At 41.6% G+C, this 10,502-nt stretch overlaps 1 protein-coding gene across 1 annotated transcript in view; it reads right to left on the reverse strand.

Annotated features, from left to right (window-relative positions):
- Positions 1–10,041, reverse strand: part of MAOA (monoamine oxidase A) — a 47,378-nt gene extending 37,337 nt beyond the window's left edge. Inside the window, exon 1 of the mRNA XM_008053986.1 lies at positions 9,896–10,041. The gene's annotated coding sequence lies outside the window, so the exon portion shown is untranslated. The remainder of the gene's footprint in view (positions 1–9,895) is intronic.
- Positions 10,042–10,502: the final 461 nt, after the last annotated feature.

A 10,502-nucleotide genomic window follows, 5' to 3' on the forward strand; every position in this document is an offset into this window, starting at 1 on the left:
TCAGAAGTTCAGTTATCATGGAGACTAGAGTGATTTTTCTTGAGGAAGCTGCTCGTGTAATGTTTCATTCCATTCACAAAGTCTTTTGGTCATTAACCCAAATACTGAAGTTCCACATGAGGATGTAATCACAAAAATCATGATCATTAGAGAAATTTTTGTGTCTGACATAATGCCCTTTCTATCCTGCCAATGAAGGCGAGTCTAAGGCAGGGGGATGATGCTAGACTACCTGAAAGAAGTTTTGGGGGCGCCCAGTAACGACTCCACGCCATCTGAACTGAGAGATTTATTAAAGGGGCAGTTACACGAAGGGACTGTAACCGAGGAAGGACGAGAGAGAGAGAAAAAGAGAGAGAGACCGAGAGAGAAAGAGCAAGAGAGTAAGAGAGTGGCGGGGACAGAGAGAGAGAGCAAAAGGGGGGGAGGAGTGTGAGAGAAAGTAAGAGAGGGAGAGAGAGAGAGAGAGCTAACAAGGGAGTGGTGGGGACAGAGAGAAAAAGCAAGAGAGAGAGAGAGAGAGAGAGAGAGATAAGGCGAGAGAGTGACGGGACAGAGAGAGGGAACAAGAGAGAGAGAGAGTTATGCAGGGAGAAAGGTATATTTATGAACCTTGCAGGGGCAGGCCAGTGCCGTGTCTGAGTCTTATTGGAGGAGACTATGAGGTAGCATTCCTATAGGGAGATAATGTTTGTACATGAGTCTAAGTCTCGCACGCGCACAGGAGAGGCAGGAATTTACGGCCTTTGTTGTCTTTGGGAGGCAGAGCCATCTTGGGGATGCCCTTCTGACTGTGGTCTGCACCTTTCACTACCTCTAAATGAATGGTTAGAAAACAATTCCTGTAATGAATTAACCCATATTAAAAGTGAATGGAAGGGGCCAGGGATGGTGCCTCACTCCTATAATCCCAGCACTTTAGGAGGCAGAGGTGAGAGGATTGCCTGAGCCCAGGGATTCAAGACCAGCCTGCACAACTTGGCGAGACCTCATCTTTACAATAAATAAAAAAATTAGCTGGGCGTGGTGGCAAATGCCTGTAGTTCCAGTTACTTGGAAGACTGAGGCAGAAAGACTGCCTGAGCCAAGCAGGTTGAGGCTGTGGTAACCATAATCATGCCACTGCACTCCAACCTGGGTGACAGAGTGAGACTCCAACTCAACAATGTGAATGTACTTAATGCCACTGAATTGTACACCTAAAAATGGTAAAGATGGTAAGTTTTATATTCGTGCATTTTACCATAATTTTTTAAAGGAAAAAATTAATGGAAGAATAAGTCATCTAATAATTAACCTCACTTTGCTATATATTGGGTTGTTGCTTTCACTGAGTAAGAACTTCATATTCTAGAAACCAAATCTGAGATTTATCTCTGCAAGTTTATAGGAAAAGGCGGGAGCATCTGAGAAGAAATGGCTAATGCCGATCCAAATCTCTAAACAGTGCAAGGCTTTAAGAGTAATTCTGCCATTAAGCTCTCTGGGAACCCACAAGCAGCAAATGAAATCTTTTCAAAATGGGGGGAAAAAAAAGAACAAAAGTTACTAAAAACTAATTTTTCCCAGCTACCTCCATCCATCTTTAGACTGGATAGATCAAATTGAAAATATGTAAACATTTTTAGCCTTTCTGCTTTTAAAAACCCACACATAATTGTAATTTAGAGAAGAAAGCAATCTCTCTTGTATTACCTCAATTTTACCATCAAAACAGAATTTCTCATCATGAGCACAGGCCCATGACCCCTTGTCTGTTCTTACCTGCTTTTCCTTCTTCTACCTTGACTTACACAAATTAGTAAAACTTATTAACATCCACTGTAAATGCTTTCTCTTTTTTTGTTCTTTTTTAAGCCGGGTAGAATACAATGGCATACACAAAATAAAATATTCTTATCTTGGTCATTATTTTGACTAATAAATTTACATAAATTATTTAACAAAAATAATATATAGCCAACAATTTCAAACCATGCCCTAGACCTCTACACTTAGTATTTTTTATGTTTTTCCTATATTTTTGTCTTTTCTATTTTCTTGAAAGGGACTATTCTACCATAAACTTAGTATTTTAAAAAAACAATATAATCCATCTGTTGCCTTTACCCTGCTCGGCCTAACTGGGGCAACTTGGGTGCTGTTCAGTAGCCAGGTGCTCACTGAAGGCCAGAGGGCCTCCCAATCTGCAGCTCAGGGTGCAACAGAAGAGAAGACGTGACCCTGGTGAACTGCACCACATATGGCTTCCAGGCACCACCACCCGCCATGTCCACAGGGCCCCTATTTCCAAAGTGGCATCTTATGACTCCAGAACCTGTTGAGGTAAGGTGATTTTTGTCTTATCTTGGAGCAGTTTATTAGAGGGGTTCACAAGTTGACTTTCTCTCCATGGAATAAAGACCAATGTGATGTAACGCACAGAACACTGGACTCAGAGCTGGACAGCCTCACTTTGGCTCCTCAACTCTCCGAGCCTCAGTTTTCTCATCTATAAGATGGGGGAAATGATGCTTGTTACCTCACAGGACCATTGAGAAGCTCAAATAAGATAAAATTTGTATAGGCACATTACAGATAGAAGGCAATACTAATAACATGGAGTCAGGAGGGATGAATTTAGGTGATTAAAAGAAAGGAGACAAAGACACAGCAAGCAACATCCCTACAAGGGCATAACACTTTTGGCTTCTTGAGCTTCCTTCTGAGAGGAGTTGAAAGGGAAAATATAACTTTCTTTGAAGACAAAAGAAACATCTGTAAGTTGGTATGAAAATGGTGCTAAAAAAAACTTAAAATTAAATGCCCCTTATTCAAAAGAAACACTCTATTACAAGCAATGGGTCAAAGACACAGTTATATCGGGTAAGCATTAAGACAAACTAACAAAAACACATTCTCTGCTTTCTACAGACCGCTGGCTAAAACTGAGCTCACCTCCTGACAACAACAAAACTTACTTAGTATTCCAGAACACATACTGTGAAAGGCCTTTGATTTCAGCTGTTGTCATAGAAACCTGGAGTAAATGGCTGTGTGAAGAATAGAAACAATACTAGAAAAAATTATTTGCTGAGCTGTTACTATCAGCAAAGCCTGTGATGTTTTAAATAAATCTTTATCACACCATTCTCTAAAAAGAAATGTATGGTAAATATTTATAGTCTCTACTTTTATTTAGGGGGATGTGAAAAGCAGGAAGACAGTACGCATGCATGAAAATGTTCATTTGTCCTTCAATGCAGCACCTGCAAAATGCCTTTCCATTTCAGGCTGGGTTCTCCCTCTCCACACCCCTTACTCTCCTTGCATTATGATGGGGAATCCATGGAAAGCAAAATAGGGAATCAAGCAAAATAGGGAATCCTTTCACTCCATGACTTGGCACTGCAAAGTTTATCAAAAGATTTCCACAATTCAGTGAAACGCACTCATACAACAAGCTTAATGATGAAGCATCTTATTTACTAATGCAAATAATGACTCAATACTGGCATTCAGGTCCAGATGCTTCTTTTACATCATCCAAAGGATGAAATTAATAATAAAGAGAATGTTTAAACATATCTAACTATCACTTCTCGGCTTTTTGGCTAAGATCAAGTGTAAAAATACCTAGTTGATGCCATTTAAAAATCTACCTTTTTGGCTAACAGCAACATGATTAATTCATATTAACTTCACAGATCAGATACAAACTCCCCCAAAAAGCTGTATCAACAGCCAGGCACAGTCGTTCATACCTATCATCCAAGTGCTTTGGGAGGCCAAGGTGGGAGGATTGCTTTAGGACAGTTCAAGACTAGTCTAGGCAACATAGCAAGACTCCCATCTCTACAAAAAATAAACAATTAGTCTGGTGTGGTGGTACAGCGTGTAGTCCTAGCTACTTGGGAGGCCGAGGTGTGAGGACTGCTTGAGCCCAGGAGTTCAAGACTACAGCGAGCTCTGATCGTGCCACTGCACTCCACCCTGGGTGACATAGGGAGACACTATCACTTAAAAAAAAAAAGAAAAAAAAGAAAAAGAAAGACTTAAAGTCATATCAAATTCACAACATTCATAAAATCTGTTTGCTGTAGAAACCAGTCAGGAAACTATTACCGAAGAATTGTGATCTACTAAACCAGAATTAGAAGATCAATTCTAGCCATAAGATCCATGAAGGATACAGGCAAAAATGTTAGCTAATGTTATTTATTTATTGTTACTATTTATTTGTCTTCTCCCTTTAGATTGGAAGCTTCATGAGGCAGAAACTTTGATCATTTGCTCACTACAAATCTGCAACCTGGAACAATAACTGGTACAGAGTAGATTGTGCTACATAAATATTGATTAAACTGGTGAATAAATTTAGCATAACAATGTGACCCTTCTAGGAATGAAAGAGTCTCCTGGGAAGGGATAGGGTGGAAAAAACACCACAAAAAGCGTATTCCCAGTGTTCAGCTGAGAGGATCAGGCCTGGAACTGCATACTGTCATGTCTAAGCTTGCCCTGTAAACACAATCTAGGAAAGGTAAGGAGGGGGTAATTCTTTGGAGAATACTGAAAGCCATCCCAGAGTAGATGCACTACAGTCTGCTGACAGAAAAACCAATTTAGATATTCTTTAAGGTTACACATTGGGAAATTTAAGAGTTGAAGCAATCTGGATCATAAAGAATACATCTTGGTTTATCTAGACAATGGTGATCTTCCACTTCATTTCAGTGTTATTTACAGAAAAGAATGCACTGTATTAGACTATGAAAGCTGGGGTCATCACAAAGCAATGCAAAGAATGTCACAATTTGCATTGCTAACCCAATACATTATTATGTTAAGGACAAGTCTTTTTCCCTAGAAGCAGAGAGAACAGTGAGAGTTAAGATATTTTAATAAACCAGGCTCGATGACTCAGCCTGTAATCCCGCGCCTTTGGGGGGCTGAGGTGAGTGGATTGCCTGAGCCTGCAGGTTTGAGACCTGCCTGGGCAGCGAGACCTCATCTCTACAATAAATCAAAAAATCAGCCGTGCGTGGTAGCGCATGCCTGTAATTCCGGCTACTTAGAAGGCTGAGGCGGAAGGATCACCGGAGCCCAGCAGGTAGAGGCTGCGGTGGCTGGGAGCGGCCACTGCACTCCAGTCTGGGCGACAGAGTGAGACTCCAACTCAAAAAAAAAAAAAAAAAGATATTTTAATAAGTAGTTTTATTTTACATATATAGTTTATTAATAATTTTATCTGGAATATATATAGTAGTTTATTAACAGTTTTATCTGGAATAATGAACTAAATAGCTTCCTGCTTTTCCCTAACATGGCTTCATTTCTTTACAGTTTCCTGATTATCATAAAAACATCGACTACCCTGAGTATTTCTCATTGCAGAAATGATATGATTTATTAGAAAACACTAACACAAAGGTACTCATTCAGCTAAAATTCACCTTAAACTAACCCGCAATGTTTTGCTTTAACATTGTTGTCTGTTCTGGGTGAAAACATGATACCTGGAAGGTTGAAGTATGTGAGAGGATGATTTAATGACAAGTATTTCAATTCTCCATCTTTTTGTCAGATGAGATTATGTCTTAAACAAAAAGAACAATATCTAACATCTTAAATATGTGGTTATTATAAGTAAGCACTACAATTCAAAACAGAGGTTCAATATTCATTGGCAGTTAAACGCCTGATTTCCAGTTACTACATCCATCACGCAAGAACCAAGGCACAGTGATTGTATTATAGCAGGTAGTTACACTTCTCTTTCAGGCTTTCAGGCCAAAGGACTGAGCAAAATGGCCACCAGTGTTACATGTGGGCACATGCTGAAGGACACAGGATGACCCTTAGAAGAAAGCCACCAAAGAGGACCAGGACAAACACAACTGTAAGGCAATTTTCTGGAGTCCAGTTCCTGAGAGTGGAATCTGGTAGAGCAAGAGAGAGCATGGAAAAGCCAAAAGACATTAATCTGAATTCCAGCTCGGTGTCCCTTACTCTCATGGGCAGGTTATGTGCCCTCTAAGTTTCAGACTCTTTCTGTGACATGGAACTACTCTATCTGAGGATCCTTATGTCCTTGTGAGGGTTAAGTAAGATAACGGAGATGAAAGTCCTGGCACAGGGCCTAGAACATACTAGCAGCTCAGTAAAAGGAAATCTATTGTTATCACTATGATGGGACTGGTGCTGACCTTGAGGGATCAACCACTGTGGCTGTGATTTAACGTGCGAGTTGTTGTCCAAAGTGCAAGTGAAGAAAGCATTTTAGCACCAAGCTGTATATGCAATAATTATGATCCAATATTACTATTGTGTTGATGTGCATAGTCACACGATGGCAGAGATCCAGAGGTTAATAATGCCTTACATTACTGAAAGCAGCCTTAGGTTACCAAGCCCAATGCCACAACAAGATGCCTTTGTCTAGTAGGGAATGCAACAGCTCAGCCATGTTTGTATTTGTGCTTAAGAAAAATATGATATAAGTTAAGTATTTCTCTCCTCCAGAAAGCTGAAGTTACATATATTTTTAGAAACAGCATTATCAGGGTGGTGCAGACCTACCCTTAGAGAGAGACTCAGAAGCAGCAACAGCAGCAAAACAAGAAAGGGACCCTGGATACTACTCTTAATACTTCCCTTTCCTTACTTAGACACCTGATGCAGCATGTAGCATTTCCTTGAGTACACAAGTTCATCCTCTACTAAAGTCTGCAGCAGGACCCTCTCAAAGTACAGAACAATCACACCTGGATTTCCAGAAAGCAGGGTTCCCTGTGAAGCACAGAAAATTCCACAACATCAGAAAACCCAACACTTAACTGAAGATACTTAACTTGTAAGGTCCTGTCAGGAAGGTTGGACACCATGTCACGATCTGTTGAAAACTTTCAGGCCAAGTCAATTTCTCAAATAGCACTTTCTCCTTTTAACCCCACCTTGCCTTCATCAAGAAAAATGAGGAATTGAATTACAAAAGCTGGTTATGAGTGTCTCTTTCAAAAATCTCACCTTAGCATCCTGTTTTAGAGTGGACATAGCTGGGAGACTCGCAGGTACCTGAGTACATACCTACAAATTTCCAGTTTTTCCTAGTTTTAAAAATGTACATATAGGAACACAGAACTGGAATAAGAGTAAGAAAGTGAAAAAAGGTGGTCTTTCAATAACTGCATCTACTCATCCTATGAGCCAGGTTTCACTGATATTGATAGTTAGACACCTTACAATAGATGTGTGTTTAGCCAAACAAATATTGAAGGTCCAGCACACTTCCGTTCAGGACCTTCCGTTTCCTTTCCTAGGCCATATATTGGGATAACAAAGAGTGTGCACTCAGGGGTTACTAGTTTTATAGCTTTGTCAAGTCACCTTACCTCTTTGAACCTCAATTTTCTCATCTGTAAAATGGTGATAATCATGCCTGTCTAGCAGGGTGGATATAAGTATTTAAAGAGTTCATGCATAAAAAGTGTTTAGTTGTTTATTTTTAGCCTCCAGGTAAAATAAAAATCTCTCAGCGGCGGGGCTTGGTGGCTCAGCCTGTAATCCCAGTACTTTGGGAAGCCGAGTCGAGTGGATTGCCTGAGCCTGCGGGTTCAAGATCAGCCCGGGCAACTTGGCAATACATCGTCTCTACAATAAATAAAAAATTAGCCGGGCGTGGTAGTGCACGCCTGTAGTTCCGGCTACTTGGAAGGCTGAAGCAGAAGGATCGCCAGAGCCGAGCAGGTTGACGCTGGGGTGGCCGTGAGTGTGCCACTGCTCTCCAGCCTGGGCGACAGACTGAGGCTCAGACTCAAAAAAAATCAGCATCTGAATCTTAGGAAGGAAGAGATTATCAGCATGAATCTACTCAGATTCTAAGATAATCATCACACTCATTTACTTCCCAGTTGGAGTGGAGAGTTAATTTACATGATGGTTTACTTTGTAGCTGAGTGCAAAAGGATTGGTCTCTCTCCCTATGTTAAATGTGAGAATACGATAAAAGTGTTCAATAAATGTTAGCTGCTATCATTCTTACTGTTGTTATTACTTACTAGTCCGGGGAAACACATGTAGTGTGGAAAAGAAAAAGTAGGGAAGCAAAGGGGTTTTTTTCCTTTTTTGATCATGGCCTGTTGAAGCCGACACTCTTAAACACTTTTGAATAATTTTTATACTTTCCTCATTCCTCCCTTGACCTCTGAATCCACAATTTTTCTGAAGATCACTGGTTTGTTTTTTCATGAGTGTCCCTGCCAGACTCTCCCAAGCATCCTAAACCACATGGCTGTCAGAGTTTGTGAAGATTCCTGGTCTACCCTGATTGAACATCAGTGTGCATACGTTGCAAGAATCCTTAATTCCCAGAATGCTTCCAAATCCCTGAAGCCTCCAGACTCATGGTGACTGCCTGGGGTGAAGTGGGGGAGGAGATGTGCCTGGGGTGAAGTGGGGGAGGAGATGTGTCCGTTAAGAGGTTAAGTCGTTACTGGTGTGGGAATCTTTACATTAGAGAGTAAATGACCCCTTCCCCAGTGACACTTAGCTTCAGGAAGCCGGCTGCAATGTGAGATGGGAAACTTGATTTCTCAAAACATGTTTCCAGACTCCAGTCGCTCTATGTTTGGCTTCAATGAGAAGGAAAAACACTGACAACAGCTGCTGTTTCTTGGGTGGATACCAGCAGCTAGAATTTAAACAGTCTCTTGTTTAAATAGTAGAAAACTGTACAACTGAGCTAGACTTCCCAAAAGTCAAGGCCAGATAGAGAGGAAATAAAGCATTCAACATAAGAATGAAAATGAATAACCAGAGTTCAATGGTTAAAGAAGTGGCCTCCAACTATTATGTTCCTTGGAGCCTTAGAGTTGCCTCCTAGATGACTCAGGGACTGCCTGGATGGGGGGGGAGGGGTAGTGTGCATGTGTGTGCATTTGTGTGCAGGTGTGTGTGACCCTGTCTGTTGTAGGCACCCTTCACCCCTACCCCTGTATGTTGCAATGCATTAGGAGAGAGCCGAGAACATCCCACACCTACTGTGGTTGGACTGAAAGTGAGGATACAGCCTGTGAGGGCTAAAGTGGGTGATACGAAGGAGGGCCAAACTGAGACATGATCTCCCAGAGTGATTCTAGGAGTCCTAACACATCTTTTTTTTTTTGAGTTGGATTCTCACTCTGTCACCCAGACTGGAGTGCAGTGGCCACTCCCGGCCACCGCAGCCTCGACCTGCTGGGCTCCGGCGATCCTTCCGCCTTAGCCTTCCGAGTAGCCGGAATTACGGGCGCGCGGTGCCACGCATGGCTAATTTTGATTTATTGTAGAGATGAGGTCTCGCCAAGTTGCCCAGGTGGGTCTCGAACCCGCGGGCTCAGGCAATCCACTTACCTCAGCCTCCCAAAGGCGCAGGGATTACAGGCTGAGCCGAGCCCGGCTCTAACACATTTTTTTAAGAAAAAGAAAATGGTTGGGTTTGGTGGCTCAGCCTGTAATCCCAGCAATTTGGGAGGCCAAGACAAGTGGATTGCCTCAGCCTTGGGTTCGAGACCCTCCAGGGCCACTTGGCAAGACCTCGTCTCTACAATAAATAAAAAATTAGCCGGGCGTGGTAGCGTGCGCCTGTAGTTCCGGCTACTTGGAAGGCTGAGGTGGAGGGATAGCCGGAGACCAGCAGCTCAACACTGGGGTGGCTGTGAGCGTGCCACTCCACTCCAGCCTGGGCAACAGAGTGGGATTCCAACTCAAAAAAACAAAACAACAACAACAAAAAACCCAGAAAAGCAGACTATTACTTTAAAACCAAGAGCCTATTTTTACAGTTGCTCTGAGAACAAATTAACTAAAAATGAAGCAAATGTTTTTTCAAATAAGATGCTCCTCCATTGGTCACATGGATGAAAATCAGCCTTACCTTCACATATTGAACAAGACGCTCATAGACGTTCACTTTGTAAGTCTGTATGCCCAGCTCCTTAGACAAGCGTAAGATTCTGTTTTGGGTTGGTCCCACATAAGCTCCGCCAACATCTACATAATCAACATGCTTATTCTGCCAAAAGAGAAAAATTGGTCAAAGACTTAGTTAAAACAGGAGGAAAATGTCTTTGTGTCTTCTAAAAAATAATCCCTTTTATTTTTTGAAACTTAACTGTGACTTACATTTCCTTTATCAAGGGCAACTGAAAATAGCAATCTTTTCTCCTGTACTCAAGAACTGGGGCACACCCTGTCTGAAACTCATCACTAAGCACGACCATTTATAGAGTTATTGGTAAGGCCAATTCAGCAAGATAATACATAAAGAATAAAGAACACTGTAGTACATTCTGCCTATCCAGGTCCTTTGCAAAACATTTATTAGGTATGCAATAACTGGAGGAGCCACCCAGGGATTTATTAGGCCGAATGCCCTGATTTTCTGCAGATAAAATCTTAAATTGGTCCACATTGATGGGCTCTAGATGCTATTTTAAAACACTTCTGGGGAGGAACAATGTATCATAGGAAAAGACTACAAA

This window comes from Carlito syrichta, unplaced genomic scaffold (genome assembly GCF_000164805.1).
Source record: "Carlito syrichta isolate Samal-C Ts95f unplaced genomic scaffold, Tarsius_syrichta-2.0.1 Scaffold76736, whole genome shotgun sequence".
Classification (NCBI taxonomy): domain Eukaryota; kingdom Metazoa; phylum Chordata; class Mammalia; order Primates; family Tarsiidae; genus Carlito; species Carlito syrichta.